The sequence below is a fragment of the Ipomoea nil genome, unplaced genomic scaffold, assembly GCF_001879475.1.
Source record: "Ipomoea nil cultivar Tokyo-kokei standard unplaced genomic scaffold, Asagao_1.1 scaffold1179, whole genome shotgun sequence".
NCBI classification, from domain to species: domain Eukaryota; kingdom Viridiplantae; phylum Streptophyta; class Magnoliopsida; order Solanales; family Convolvulaceae; genus Ipomoea; species Ipomoea nil.
The window spans coordinates 1,706,509-1,723,115 of NW_017617607.1; positions in this window are offsets into that span (position 1 = coordinate 1,706,509).

Here is a 16,607-nt window from a genome sequence, read left to right on the forward strand (position 1 = left end):
TTGCTTACCTATGTGAATATTTTTTGGATTCTACATGTGATTTTGCTATGAAATGTGAGTGTTTATGCATTTTCTTGTGAAAATGAATATCTAAAGCTTGTGTTTAGGTTTCTTGTATGCCATTGCTTGGTTATTCCTTTGATTCAAGTCATTTTGTTGTATTGGGTGAGATTTGGCATGTTTTGGACTTGAATTTGAGTTTGGAGTTGAAAATCCCCGAAAGGATTATTTGTGGTACAAGGGTGTACCCGCGGGCGGAACGGCGGGTAGGGGTCAAACCCGCCGCCCACCCGCGGGGTACACATTTCGGGTAACCTGTACCCGCGGGCGGAACCGCGGGTAGAGGCCTACCCGTGGGCCTACCGCGGGTACGTGCTGTGATGTTGATTGGGGATTTGTTCCCCGTGATTCTTTTGAGTGGGTATTTGGTCTTTTGACTTCCCGTTGTTCTTTTGTGGAACTATTTGAGTGTCTTCTTGATGTTTCGTATGTCTAGAACTATATGGTAGGTATTCATGTAGGTTTTGGTGTCGTGAATCGTGCTAAGTGTTCAACATTGTGTTCCGTTGAACCGTGATGAGTCTTGTGTGTTCTTCGGAACTACGTTTGGTTTACCCGTTTGATAAGCATGCTAGTTCGGTGTTTAAATGCTAGCGTGTGTGTTGTTTGTACCTTCTTAATGGTTGATGATAACTTGTGTTATTCATCGTTGTTGTTGTTGGACTGTGTTCCATTCCTTGATTGAGTATGGTTTCATATCTTCGTTGTGATCCGTTGATTGATTCCTGTTGAGGTGTGATGTGTGTGTGGCTTTACCTGGATTGCATGATTAGTGGTATGGGACACACTAGTCACCAAGGTATTGCAGTGGTCCTCGTGGTGGCCATGACGTGATTATGGAGCTGTGACCTTTGTGTAAGGTTCACGTGTTTATTTCTGGGATAACATGTGTTATCCAGGGCATGTGTTGCCATGTGTGATCAGTACAATCGATTACTATGAAATTGGTGGTTTTGTTGGAGGGACTGTTGGAGAGGGAACGACGGTTCCAGGAGGAAAAAGGTTGGACTTGGTGTATAGGGGTCCTGGAGGTAAAGGTTGGAACTAGAAATAAGGTTGGGGGTAGCCATAAGGTTGGAACCGGGCATAAGGAAGACATATCAACTCGTGATGGGTAATGTCACGAGGGCTTGTTTAGCCGTTGTTGTGAGTTCTCTTCTTGTGACGTGTGCAGTCACAAAGGCATGTGTTGTCTAGGCATGTGCTGCCGTTGGTCTTGTCTTTATCCTTTTGAGTTGTTGTTGTCCTTGTGGTCTTGGTATGTGTTCCCGTGTTCTTGTTGAGAGCGTTGAGTCTTGTGTTGACGATTACTCTTGGTTTTGCACTTATATATATATATATATATATATATATATATATATATATATATATATATATATATATATATATATATATATATATATATATATATATATGTATGTATGTATGTATTCTATTTCGAAAATGGCTTTACAAATGTATATCTTATCTATGTATGATATTTCACGTGTATTGGTGAGTTACCAGCATTGTTCGCTGACCGGGCGTCGTCCCATGTTTTATTGTGTTCTTTCAGGTGATGTCTAGACTAGTGCGCGGTCTAGTGCTTGCTAGTATAGCTTCTCCCTTTCATTTTGTGGCCTATGTGCCAGCTTAGTTATAGAACTTTGAGACAATGGGTTTAGATGTAAACATTGCAGATGTTGCCGGTACGTTCATCCTTTTGGTGAACGTGGCATAACACCCCGTGTTTTGGATTATGTCTATCTATCTATCTTTCAGTCTTCCGCTGTGTTTGTTGTTTAGTTCAGTTATCTACATGTTTAAGGCTTTTAAATAGCATGTTTTAAAGAGGGTGTTACAATCGTAGATTTGATAATTATGAATTAAAGCAATTATATCTCCTCTAACTCTTTTTCTAGACATCAAATCGAAGAATCAACACAACTAAAATACACTGAAATTGATTTTTTTTTTTTGTTTATTTATGGATATACCTAGCAAAGGGGGGGGGGGGGGGGGGGGGAATAGAAAGCTGAAACAGAATTACAATCCTTAATGGTGTGAAAAAAAAAAAAAACACGAACCCTAACCCAGAAATCAAACACCACTCACCACCATACTCGTCGCCCCCCCAAACCCTAAGGACACTGACGACTGCCAAGACCAACACCACGGAGAAAACCCCTAAAAAAACACACCGAAGAACTACAAACCCAAGAAAAATACAAAATCCTAAATCCCAACCCAAATCCCTTCGGAACAGAAGCAAACCCACAAACCCCCCGAAAAAAAAACCCCGAAACAAACAAAAAAAGGAAAAAAAAAACACAGAATCGGTGAAAATAATACCGGTAGTAGAAGCAGAAGAGACGCCCCTAAGCCGCTTAGACTGTCTCCTGCTGGAACCAGCCATGAGGGGTGCTCAGACGTCGTGTATACCAGAGGGATGAGGCGACCGGAAGAAGAGCGGGCTGCGAAAACGAAGAGTCTGCGCGAAAAAGCTATAGAAACCGAGTGCCAGTGGAGAGAACAAAAAAACACTCCGATTTTATCTCCTCACACACACAAATTCACCGCGGGAAATAATGACTTGTCATAATAAAAGAAAAAGATGAATTACAAAACAACCACTGCCTACCTACAAACCCAGCCCACATGGGTTTCATTACCACACCCCATCTGAACCGTTAAAAGAACAACATCAACGACCAGGGAGTGTGCTTACGGACTCGGCTAACTAGGAGGTGTGCACCGGATTCAAAAAAAAAAAAAAAAAAAAAAAAAAAAAAAATATATATATATATATATATATATATATATATATATATATATATATATATATATATATATATATATATATATATATATATATATATGTGTATTCAAATGAGGACAAATATATTATAGAGGACTGTAAGGACAGATGTAGTGTGTGCCATTAGCCGGTATGTCGTGTGCATGGCCGAATGTAGTCGTGTGCCAAAGTTTGTATGTTGCGTGCTAGATTTGTGAGGACAAATAATGGGCACACAACAAATTAATATCAGGCACACAACTTAATACATAATGGCACACAAGAATAAATGTAAACATCAGGTTTCAAACCCAGGCTCTATAAATTAACAAAATAATATACAGAATCATATTTTAATAATATATATTGGACTCTCGTAATAAAATATTTTATTAAATATTCTTTGTTTTGAAAATAAACTTATTTAAAATTAAAATAAATTTATACCGAAAATGTTATAAACAAAACATTATTGTGAACATTAATACATTATTACCTATTTTGTAACAGTTATAAATGATATATACTTATTACCATTAAGTATACCTTTATTATTACCTTGTACACTATATATATGTACTTTTACCTCCTTGTAAGATGGATGATTGATGAAAAGACTAATAAAAACTTCCTGACTCTCTTCCTATTATCTTGCCTCTACTTTTATTTCTATTCTATACTGCTTGCAATTGCATTTGCCGGTTACACTACAAGAAAAATCGCGAAACAGCAAAATTCCGTCGCGAATCACGTTTCGCAACGGAATCTGTTCCGTCGTCTATGAGCTTGTCGTATTTCTATACGCGACGGAATAATTCCGTCGCCAAATATGACAACGAATTTGGCGACGGGGAATAAGGCGTCGCAATTTTGCGACGGAACTTTTTCCGTCGCAATTCCATCACCCTTTGGCAACAGAAATTATTTCAACGCTAATTCCGTCGCTATTTTGTAAACAAATATTTTGTCACCATATTTTTTTCCCATCGCTATTCCGTCGCGATTCCATCACATTTTTAATTATTTTTTTTATAAAATTCATTTATAATTTTTTTTAAGTAGTAATATGAGCTTTTAAAATATTAAACATTCAAATCCAGAACTAAATGCAGAGAGGGGACTATAGACGAGACAGAAGTTGCCCATTTCACTTGTATAAACAACTGGAAATTTTTTCTCATTTAATCATTGAAAATTTACATGACCTTACAGACTGTAGGACACAAACCTCTAGTTAGGCATCTTCTGCATAAAACTGAGACAGAAAGGCCTGGTGATTCTTTCCTAAAAGCTGTTTATATATACTATTCAAAGTTAGAAAATGCACAATGATGGGGCGAGTAAATCGTGGTTAATCCAGGGTGAAGCTTGGCCAAAAGCATTTCCACTCAGAGATCTCATCCTCACTGTAAAGCTTTCTGATCCCACCATAATAGCCATCTGCTTCATTGCCTACTTCTTTATGCTCCCTTCGGTTTATAGTCATCTCTCTCCATTCCGAGTCCGGGGAATACTGCCTGAACTCTTACTTCACAGTATATGTGGAACAACAAATTTAAACCCAAACCCATGAACACGATTACAGAAAAGGGTCCTTGAAGAAAAGGGTCCTTGAAAATCAAAACAAATACGCTAAAACAAAACATTCTTTTTCAGCATAAGCCAGCAGAGTAAACATGCAACCCCATACATCAAAAAATGGTTTAGGTATAAGTTTGACATAACAAGTTTTTCTACATTTCATAGAGCTGCTATATCCAAATTCTGACACCTAAGCTGCCATGCCACCAAAGGTCTTGGATATGATATGCAAAGCCAGCAGTGGTCATGGCACTTTTGTGCAAAAGATACTACTAAACAAGTCATGATGCAAAATGGGGTAGCTTTAAAACTAATGAGCAGTCAATAATGAGTGTAAGGGGCATTTCTTATCAATATATATTCCTGGAAAGAAGACAACAGCATTTGTTGGTTAACATATCAAAATTACTTGATAAATAAAAACTTAGATATTTCCAAGCATGATAAACCTTCTATTTTTTTTTTTTTTTTTTTTTTTTTGAAAACAAGCATGATAAACCTTGAATAACACACTTTAGAATAAACTAGTGATACATCTGGTGTCATAAGAAAGTTTAAAGATTTAGTTTAAGGTTAGGGCCATAATATAACCATTTAATTCTACTACCACCTATTCCTTATATTACCAATTTAATGAGGAATTATATGATTCATATAGCCCTCTATACATTTCACTTTCCTTGATAAGGTACTTGTTATTGGTGGCTAATTAGGAGCTAATGAGCCAATGTGCACAATTACAACAAGAAAATAATTATACAAAATAGTTTTCGAATTAAGTTTTTACAGGGTGTTACAGTGTCGGCGCTCTCTCTTCCTGGTATATCAGCGCTGCAGCAGGTCGCCGGTCCTCCACCCGTCTAGAAATAGTAAGTCTTATTTTTTTTTTTTTTTTGTGAGAAGAATAGTAAGTCCTATTTGTCATTTTTAACTCTTTTCATATTTCTTTTGATTCGATTCAATAATTTTGGTACCTCTAAAATGGTTGTTGATTGTTGTAATTTTTCCTTAATATTTTAAACTTCAAAATACATTATTTCTTGTAGATAGCAATGCTATGAGTTCCAAGTCATATCTGGATATGGTTGTGTTTGATTTGCTTATTCTAAGAGCATCCGATCCTTATCAAATTAACTTTTGCACTGTTATTTATGTTACATTAGGAGAGAGAGAGTGAAGTAAAAAAAATGAAAAAGAAAATAAAAAAGGGACAGTTCTGACACAGAAGTAGAAAAAGAAAAAAAAAATTAAAGTTGAAGCTACGCTCTAGCCGGCGCGTTCACTGCACGCGCCATGATGGGCATAGCCGTGTGCAAAACGCGCACAGTTTTGTTCTTTTGTGTCAATTAAAAACCCAACCTCTTGTAGAAGTTTTCTAATTTTCTCTCTCTCCATCATATCATCAATTACTGTTTCAATAACTCCACTTTATTCACTGATGGTGGTGATGCTCTAAGATATACTATTAAGTGCACAGTACTTGCGGACATATTAATGCATTTTTAATGCAGTTTGTAGTTTTATTAATCAACCTTGATTATATTAAAATTTCTTTTGTGGCATAATTATCCTAACCTATCCCTGTAATGCTTATCTAAATCTTCTTGTTAGTATAAAATTGTTCATAGTCACCTGCTCCATTTGGTTTTTAGCTTTACTCATTTCTTTGTACTAATATTTGTACTGTTGTTCAATTGTCTCTGTTTTGTGCTAATTAATTAAGCTAATTAGCAAACTCGTCGCCTTCTCCAATCGCCGGTTTCTGGGCTTAAATGTTTCAAATAACATGTTTAAAGGTTTAATTGCAACTTTTGAAAATTTAAGGGCCTAATTGACTTTTTGAGTAAAGTTCATGTCTATTTGACCCTTTTCCTTTTTATTTTATTTATTTATTTATTTATTTATTTTCCCTGCTAAATTGTATGTGTTTTGCCAAAAATGCATTAGAATTATGTTAGGAATTTTGAGCAATAATCTATACATTCACTATATGCCTGATAGTTTCAATAGCTTTTATTTGATGTTGTAAAAATAACTTGAATTCTTAGTACATTTGACTAACCTAAAGATCTGGAAATTATCATTTGAGTTATGCATTCTCTCACATGGTCTGGTGTTGCAATTTTTTGATCTGATTGATGCTACTAAATAAGCCATGAAATTGTTGCAGATGAGTTTTAGTTCAGTGCTTTATAATAGTTTCTTGACTCTTTGAAATGGTGTTAAAGGAATTTATTTATATAGTGTCTTTTATAAGTGAGCTTCATCTTGTTGGTAATCCATCTTAGTTCTCTTCTGTCTAGTACTTTAATGTGATTGTCCAAGTTAGGCTGCTCTGATCTGCTGGAGAACACAACATAATGTTTCCTCATTTCAGTGTTTCTATATTCTGTGTGAGGCAGCATAAGAGGTACTCTGCTTCCTCATGATCCTTGCACCCCTCAATCTCTCATTATTTGTTAATTTTATTGGTTAATCAAACAATGTTCTTTGACAGTTTCAAATCTTAACAGGAAATTAAAAGATACAACGTCCCTGCATGTGCTTACGATTATAGATGTTCTCGGACGGTGGAGGAAGTCATCGTGGCTCAGTAGTGCAATATCTACTACTGCCAACTTCGAAATACAGTAACAACGTAACCTGAAAGGGAGAGGTTAATTTGGAGCTAGCGCTGAAGGGAAGGAAGTTTTGTAACAATATTAAGACCACGGAAGCCAATCAACTTATTTATGTGGAAACTCTCCTACGAAGCAGCGAAGATACATTTCGATAGTGCGGTCTGGCCATCAGCTTGCGGATGATATGCTGTAGAAAAGAGAAAAGTGGAGCCACTCAATTTGATCGAAGAGGTCTTTCCAATTAAAAGGCACTAGTGGACGTCTTATCACGATCACTGAAGGCCATGTAGTTTCACAATGCTGGCGAAGAAAGCGACGGTAACTAAGGTAGCCGTGTAGGGGTGACTTAGAGGAAGGAAGTGCGCATACTTGGACAGACGATCCACGACCACCAAGATAACTGACTTACCATGAACTTTAGGGAGACCCTTAATAAAGTCCAAGGAAATGTCAATCCAAATTAGCTAGGAATCCGTAATGGTTGAAAAAGACCCGCATGGTGTAGATTCTCCCATTTGCAACGTTGACAAGTAGAACAATTACGTACAAACTCACGGACAGATCGTCGCATCAGAGCAATAAAATTCCCGAGTCAGCCGAAGTAAGGTTTTCTGGGCTCCTTCATGCGTAGTGTCATGTACACTTTCAAGAATCAATGGAATAAATTTGGATGTTTGTAACAGGAAAATCTTACCTTTGTAGCAAAGCAACCCGTCCACAAAAGTCCAATGCCACGGTAGGACACAAAAAATTTGAAACCGACAAGTCGACCGATTAAATCATTATTGAACCCAATTTTGGGGTTGATCGATATTAGTCTAATTTAATTAATTGGGCTATGATAATTAAATTAATTTAATTAGTCCAAGTAAATTTGATTTGGCTATTGAATTAATTAATTAATTGGCCCAAGCCCATTTAAATATAATATGATTTTATTATATTTGAATTAGATAATTATAATTTAATTTGAATTTGGATTAGATGATAGAATAATGAACCTAGACTTGATTTTGGCAAGCTTCATTTTAGTAGATAATTAATTAATTTAATTAAATAAATATTAGTGGAGTTTGTTGAGGGATTTTAGTTACAAACTTCACTATAAATAGAGCCTCAATTTCATTCTTTAAATCACACCTTAAATACATTGAGAACAACTTGAAGACTTGAAGAATTGAGAGCTACTTGAAGGCATTTGAATGTTTGAAGCCGCTTTGAAGATTTTGAAGCCATTGCAGGTACTTTGAAGCTTTGCAGAGTTGACTGGCTTGAAGCTTGACGTTTGCTTGCTGTTGAAGATAACACCACTTGAATCCCCGAAGCTACGCCATTTTGAATCCCGGAGGCATGCGCCACTTGAACCCCAGAGGCTACGCTATTTGAATCCCGGAGGCACTTCAGTAGATAACGTTAGTGAAGAATCAGAGGACTTCTTGATAGAGATCTTTTACCCGCGCGATTTTGAAATTTGAATATATACTGTACAACTTTTCTTTGTTCACATGTTGACGACCCTTCCAAGCCGTCAAGAACATGTTGTGATAAAGCTTAAGCCTCGGCGAAGTCCCGGAGTTCACTACGAATACAATCCAACAAAGGAGAAATAGCATTGAATGTCACCATCGGTTTGCGAACCAAAATTCACCAGGATATCGGAACATGCCACATCGTTACCATTCCCCACATTTAGTCCATTTTCACCATCGGTTTGCGAACCAAAGTTCACCAGGATATCGGAACATGCCACATTGTTACCATTCCCCACATTTAGTCCATTGTTATCCCTTTGTTATCGGTTGGCAATACGGGAAATCTATATGATATAATGCAAGTGATCAGAATGGTCTCAAAGAAAATTCAAGTCCAAGGGTTCGATCCTTGGCTTTGGTAATGGAGCAGTCTTAAATCTTCAGGCCAGCTGTCCCACCCAAAAGAGGTGCCTACAATTTAGCGAGGGGATTAGTCACTCTGTTCGACGGTGGAAACCCTGGGTATACCCAAACAAAAAAAGAAAAAAAAAAGAAAATTCAAGTCATGTGTTGCACACACTTTCCTTTGCTACCTCCCAAGTGTTCTAGGAGTGTTGTAGCATCAATTTATCAAGATAAAACTGATAAATTGAATCACAATACTTAAACAAAGGAACACTAAAAATTTAGGAAGGTTGGGAGAAGTTTTTTGGAGGCTCCAGGCTTTTATAGGAGAAATTTGTGATTTATGCCCCCTTGCATACAAGAGAGAGCATTTATGTTATATAACTCAAACTTTATTGAAAAAGAAATTGTATATATACTAGTGCCCACAATTCCAATTTCCTTTTTCGATCTGGGACAAAGGCTCCTTCAAAGCCTTCCCAACTCCATTTTTTCCTAATCAATTGGGTATACTTTGGGACTCAATTTCTCATTCACCTGTTATCTATTTTATGCGTATAATATATCAGCAAATTAAACATTTCACTAAGAAAAATCCGAATCATATTTTAACCCGACCCAAAACGAAAATGGACCCACTGAAAATTATACAACAAACGGCCACTTTAAATACCAATTTTTCCATCAATGAACATTGAGAAGGAATATGTGTTACTACCCAACTCATAATAAGATAAATGAGATCTTATTCTACAAAATTAACACAATGGACTGTCGTCCAGATTATGTACATACAATTAACATATTATGTATTTTCAATTATAACTGAAAGTACATAATCTCTTTACTAAATGTACATAATCGCACAATCTCCTATGAGAGGATATGTGAGACGAGTCAAATTTTTCATAAGTATTACAATTTTTTCTCATAAGTAACTTTCCAGCCCTTAATATTATGTTTTGATTTAAAAATATTATTATATTTTTCCTCATAGGTATTACATTTTTTTTTTTCATAATTAATTTGTCAACCCCTAAATATTATATTTTGACTTAAAATTATTATAGAGTGCATTTTTCCTCAAAAATAATAAACATTTCCAAATAATAAGTGACAAACAATTATGTTGGTTTTACGGCTACCGGAGTAGCCGGTCGGCGGGCCAACACTACTGTAAAATACTATGCAAAAGAGAATGATCGTGCGAGAGAAAAATGAAGCAAAGTAACGCTATGTGTCTTGAAAAATCGGATCCCTACAATGTGACCCCGAGGTGGTATTTATACAAGGATTTGGGCCTTGAAAAATGCAAGAAAGGGAAAATTAACTAAAATAGACAAAGGTCTTCAAAAAAAAAAAAAAAAAAAAAACTAAAATAGACAAAGGAAAGCTTCCAAAATTGCTGGAGTATCTTCCTAATGTAAGAAAAGGAAGTTACTTGGCGTACAAGGAAATCATTTATGCTAAATCTACCCTTAACCGCCTCTAAAGCGCGCACTCGGTCTAGGACAGGCCGACTACCTATCCTGGTTGCCCAACTGAGTTGAATAAGGGACCGCCTGAATCCTGCGCGTTCATTAGAACAATAGAGGCCTCTCCCTTCGAACTGCTAAGTGTCCTAGGCACCCATGCCCGATTGCTTGCGCCGTACCTGGCTGAACGCCCAGCTAGGGGGTACCTATCACCAGTCCCTCACTTTTCTGAGGTTTAGCTGAGTGACGACCTAGAAAAGTAAAAAACTTACCAAGTGTAGAACTCGGGTCCTGACCAGCTGCTTGCCATTATTTAAGAGAGAGCTAAGAGGAGGCGCGCAATCGGTTGGGCGTGCGATGGAGTGGTTTTTACGGTTTTCCCGACTGGTTCCACAAATGGTACAGTTACTGAGATGTAATAATTGGTCCTCTCGAATTCTGCCAGTTACATCTCGATGGTGTCTCTTTGTAACGGTCTTGTCAAATGTTACGTCTCTCTCCCCACCCGTCCGATGAAGGACAAGTGTCGCAATCTGGGCGACCAGCCGTACCTATAAATAGCCCGGCCACTCCCCCTCCTTTTCCTTTCACTTTTTTCTCCAACTCCCTTCCTTCTCCGGCGAACTCCCTACTCTCCCTTCACTTTTCTCCGGTGATCTAGCACTCCTCTTCGGCTTTCAACCATCCTCCGAGTCAGTTCCGTTCAACCCTCCGGCGGTTTCTTCATACTTCTTAACGTTAGCCCTCCTTTCTTTCCTCTTACTGTTAAATGTAAACTTCCCAGACCCCCATCGCTTCCTCCTCCGCCGATAGTCAAGGCGTGACTTCAAACTCTCCGGCCACTACATCCCGGCCAGCGACTGCCCCGGGAACCACCTCCGATACCCCCGTCGATCCTCCCATCCATAGGGATCCAGGTTTCTTCGAGGACCTGGAATGGCCAGTTGGCCGCTGTTCCACCGTCACTACTAACGATTAAAACCACACCTGCCGCCTACGGGTACAATGACGGTCACTCGTCATGCTGGTGATCGACAACAAGTGATCGATCCGCCTAAGGGCGGTTTTGTGGGGATCCACTACAAGTCCATTTGTTGTGGATTTCGAGTACCCATTTTTCCTTTTCTTTCCCTTATTCTCCGGTACTACGGCCTTGTGCCTGGTCAGTTAGGGCCAAACTCCTACCGCCTCCTTGTCTCCTTTCTGACTTATTGCCACCGCCTTGGGGTGCATGCTTCCTTGCCCCTCTTCCACCAACTGTTCCGGCTGACGGCCGATGGTTCGGCCGCCCCAGGTTACGTGCAGATTCGTAGCTGGGACGGTCGCAAATTCCTGGATAAATTGGAATCCTCCTACAAGGGCTGGAAGGAGGAGTTCATGTTTGTCTGCCCAGTTGTCCCTCTTCATGCCGCATTCGACTTCCCGACTACCTTGCAGTCGTCGTACGACCGCCTTGCCCGGACGACCTAGAAGATATGGTCAAGAAAATCGAAGAGGGTGAGTTAATCTCGGCCAGGCGCTAGTTGTGACTGCAGGCCATGCAAAGGGTTGAGATTCTGTCGGCCGGTGCAGTCAACACAGGTCTGCTATCTGTATTCTTCTAATTGCCTGTGTGCTATAAATAGGCTTTGACCGCCTTTTCTCTATTGCAGGGAACAACGATACTGAGACGTCCTCGGAGGAGTCGGACGAGGAAGATCAGGATGGTGTCGATACTTTAGTCGTTTGTCACTCAACTTCTAGACAGGCTGTTGAACTTATCTCCAACGACGAACAACCAGCCGAAGCGTCCTCCGAGGGATAGATAGCTAATCGCCGTGCATTGCTCCATGCTTTTGGTTGCGCCCGCCTGACTGCCGCTGATAAAGGCAAGGGCGTGACCACTTCGGCCGACTCCACCCTATCGCTAGCTATACGCAGCTCGGACCCACTGGTTATTGGTGGATCACCGACTGCCTCAGTCTAGTCCGTGGCAGATACTAGGCGAAAGGGGTTGGCCACCCCGACTGCGGCCGCTCCGTCGCTACGTTGGTCGGGGACAAAACGTCCGGGAGAGACCCATATAGAGGCACCGGCTGCCAAGCGGATACTGGTTGGTCCCGAGGCAAACGAGACGGAGGCCATTCACAAGGGGAAGTACTCCGTGAGTGACTGGCTCGAGAATGTGATCTTCTCCAAGGACCTGTAGTCCGTAGAGGGAGTTGATGCCGACCTGCTGCTGGATGGGGTGGGTTACCCACCGAACTTTTCAGGTGAGTCGATTGCATGCATTCCAGCACTTAGACTAACATTGTCTTTTTGCCATGTACGCTCTCATGTGCCAACTTGCACTCTGCCGCCACCAAAAGGTCATGCTGGCCGAGTTGAAGGATATCCACGATATCCGAAATGAACATGCCAAAGCAGATGGACGACATGAACCTAAAGCTTGGACATGTGACCTCTACTCTAGAGGCAGAGCAAAGGAAGAATGAGCAGCTGTTGGTGGATCTGCAAACTGCCCGCGATGTCGTCCTGGCTGCGTATAAGGAATCGACCGACTTCCAGCGGGAGGTGGCAGAATATACCCGGTCCAACACTGAAGAGATCACCCTGGTTAGGCCTATCTGACTAACGCTGGCACAAAGGACTACCAACTTGGCATAACCGACATTCAAAAGGAGATTTACGTTGTCCTGGCTGCTCGGTATAGCGACTCCAATCCTCACCACTATGGGTTCCCGGCTACTCTGGATGAAGACAACCGTACCCCAACTACCCCCGCACATGAAAAAGGGGTAGTGGACCTGGACCATCAAGCTACTAGTCAAGGTGGCGGCCAGCAAATTTTGCTGGACACCGAGTATTTGGACTCGGCAGCCAACCGCAGTGCACTGGCTCGAGCACCTCAAGCTTCACTCTTGACTTAAACGGGGAAGATGAGGGCGAGTTGGCCGACCAACTGCAAAGGCGCCGCTCAATAACAATTACCGCTACTCCGACTGACATTTCCGCTTGCCTAATTGAGGAGACATGGCGAGCTGTCGTAGGCTCTCAAATTAAACCCTTACAAACGTAGTAGCGGGAGTAAGGATTGTTCCCACGATGAGTAACTAGTTTAATTTTTGTACTTAAGAAAATGATGGTGATTTGGAATATAACGAGAATAAAAATTAAATAAAAGAAAAATCGATGAAGAACAAAATATTGAAAACACTTAGAATAGAAAACCTTAGTTAGTCAATATCCACCACCAGAATTTAGCACTGATCATTGATTCAAAAGGTAATTAATATGCACTTGAATATTTGTCGTGAAATTATTTCATTCCTGTTTCGCATTAGTTGTAGGTAACTAAAGCACACGCGATTTAATTAACACTAACTACTAAATAATCTAAGACAAGCGCTATAGATTTACTTTAGTAGCAACAATAGAAATTCGGAAAACCGACAAACTAAATAACACAAGCACAAGCAGTTGCATTTAATTTAGGATAATATTCTACCTGAGACCAATTATCACTAACTCCATCAATAATTTATCTCAGTCACTATTGAAATTATAATAACTTGTAGTACAAATCATTATCTAACATAGCGAATAATTATATCAAATAAATAACTAGTAAGCCTCCCTAGCAATTAAATGATATAACTATTAAAATAATTTTGAAGAATATTTAATACTGAAATGCATAAAAATTATATAACAAAAGTAAATAACTTTAATAATCTCTCAATATAATCAATTCTGGGGCTTCAATTTACTAAACCAAACTAAAGAAAATTAGCCGCGCAGGACCATTGATAACAGCTTCAAAGAAAGAATTTAGATATTCAAGAGGAAGAATGGTTCCTTTCCAACACTACTGTCATCATCTATTTATATTACTTAGGCTAACAAACACTAGAATTCATTGCATCCTCATGCCAATAATCCACTCATATTAATCCAAAACTGTAGCAACAAATTGAAAACTCAGCAGCTTCCATCTGTCGCCGATTCCTGCAAATTAGATGGACGAATGACTATGTAAGCTTCACATAATTGGGACCCATTTAAGGATTAAATTTTTATAATTAAATTAACACTCCTTAGGCAATAGCTAATTCAAAAAATCAACATTGGTTTAATGAATTCATTATTAAAATGTTTTATTTACTTACATCCTAATTTGGTATGAAATAAAGACATTATTATTTAATTGAAATAAATACTACTATATTATGCGAAATAATACAAAAACAGTTACTGTAACATATACAAATAAACTATAATATTTATTATTATCAAGATTGCTGGCCCATCAACCAATTAGAGTAGTTGTTAGGAGTTTCCCTTATCTTTTTTTTTTTTTTTTTTTTTGGATGTAACCGATTGCTTACACCTGGGTTTTTTTTTTTTTTTTTTGAATGAAAATTTCCTATTTTCCTCTATGTTTCTCCTCTGTCGCTTGTACACATCTTCGATTTTGACTAAGTCTTTTTCGGGTCGAGGCTGACTGCCTACGAGCCCCTAAGTGCCAACCTCCACAAACCAACTCCAAAATCCGCCAAGTCCCTCAGTGGCTGAGGTTGACTGCCTACAAGCCCTTGAGTGCCAAACCAAACGAACCACCTTCAAAATTTGCTAAGTCCCTCAGTGGACGAGGCTGACTACCTACAAGCACCATGAGTGCCTTCTTCCACAAACCAACTCCAAATCCGCCAAGTCCCTCAATGGGCGAGGCAGACTGCCTACGAGCCCCTGTGTGCCAAACCAAACGAACCACCTTCAAAATCCGTTAAGTCTCTTAGTAGGCGAAGCTGACTACCTACAAGCCCCTCAGTGCCAACCACAACAAACTGACTTCAAATCAGCTAAGTACCTTAGTGGACGAGGCTGACTACCTACGAGCCCCTGAGTGCCAAACCAAACGAACCACCTTCAAAATCCACTAAATCCCTTAGTGGGAGAGGCTGACGGCCTACAAGCCCCTGAGTCCCTTCATGCCTAAAAAGGCAAAGTCAGGCATCCTCGCGAGGAGGGGTGACAGTTCTCCCCCAAATTTGATGAAGAACGTTTTTCACGCATCCATCAAATATCAAATTACAGTATAGAGTTTAGATATCGTTCCACTGGAGATGACTCTTGTAATGTTAGGAATTGATGTAAAGTGGAGTTAAGCACAAGCTAAAACTATTCTTTTAGAAGCTAGACCTATCCTTAATGAGTTGGTTTGATAAGATTAGGCTAAAAACAAATAAGACAAGTAAAACAAAGGACCGGGACTTGGTTGATTCAAGCTAAGATGCCAAATATTGTACTCAAGATTAGGGAATTAAACAAGGCATAAGGTAAGTGAGATGCACAAAAGTGTCCAAATACCACTCTCGTAGCTATCTGGACTTGCAACCTAACCTTAAACTCCACTCTCGTGGCAATTCAATCCAAGGTTGCCCAAGCAAGAACACAAGGCATAAATTCTCCTTAATACTCGAAATACTCTCGTATTGGGCATTAAGTGTGTGAATGTGTGGCTAGTGTACAAGTTCTACTCTCGTAGCAACAAACACACTCCAAATCAAGCATATAATTGGGATCCAACAATCATACACAAATTTCTCAACAAACCCATTTCACACAACAACCCTAGATCACCCAAATTAATCCCCTTTATGCAATACATCTCAAATAGGCATCAATAGCAAGAAATCAAACCAAATCCTAGTCCCAAAACACTTAGATACTCATAATATAACAATAAATACACAATATTAAAAGAGAAATTGAAAGCATAGATGAAAAGTAAAGAGAATGAGATGAATAAGAAAACTTCTCTGTTGAAGCCTTGAAATCCAAGATTTACAATGTTCTTGAGCTTGGAAATGGAAAGGAAACACAAATCTACACTAATCTAAGCTATTCTAAACTAACCCTAACTAGAGAAATGAAAGGGAAATGAAAGATGTAATGAAAGATATGTTTTGGGGTGGAAAAATCCCCTTAAAAGGGTAAAAAACGGGCTGCAAAAAGTTACAGAGGGCTGGCCACGGGCGTGGCTTCACCCGTGGCCAGAAATGCAGGGCACACTGCCCAGTGGCCAGACCCGTGGCCACAGGCAGTGTGCATTGCCTGTGCACTAAGGTTGTCTTCTAGGCCCGTTTTCACCCTCAAAACCTTTGAATTAGCGTTTGTGATCTTCATCAAAGTTGTAGCTCTTCAAGTTAGTTTTCCAATGACATAAAAAACACTT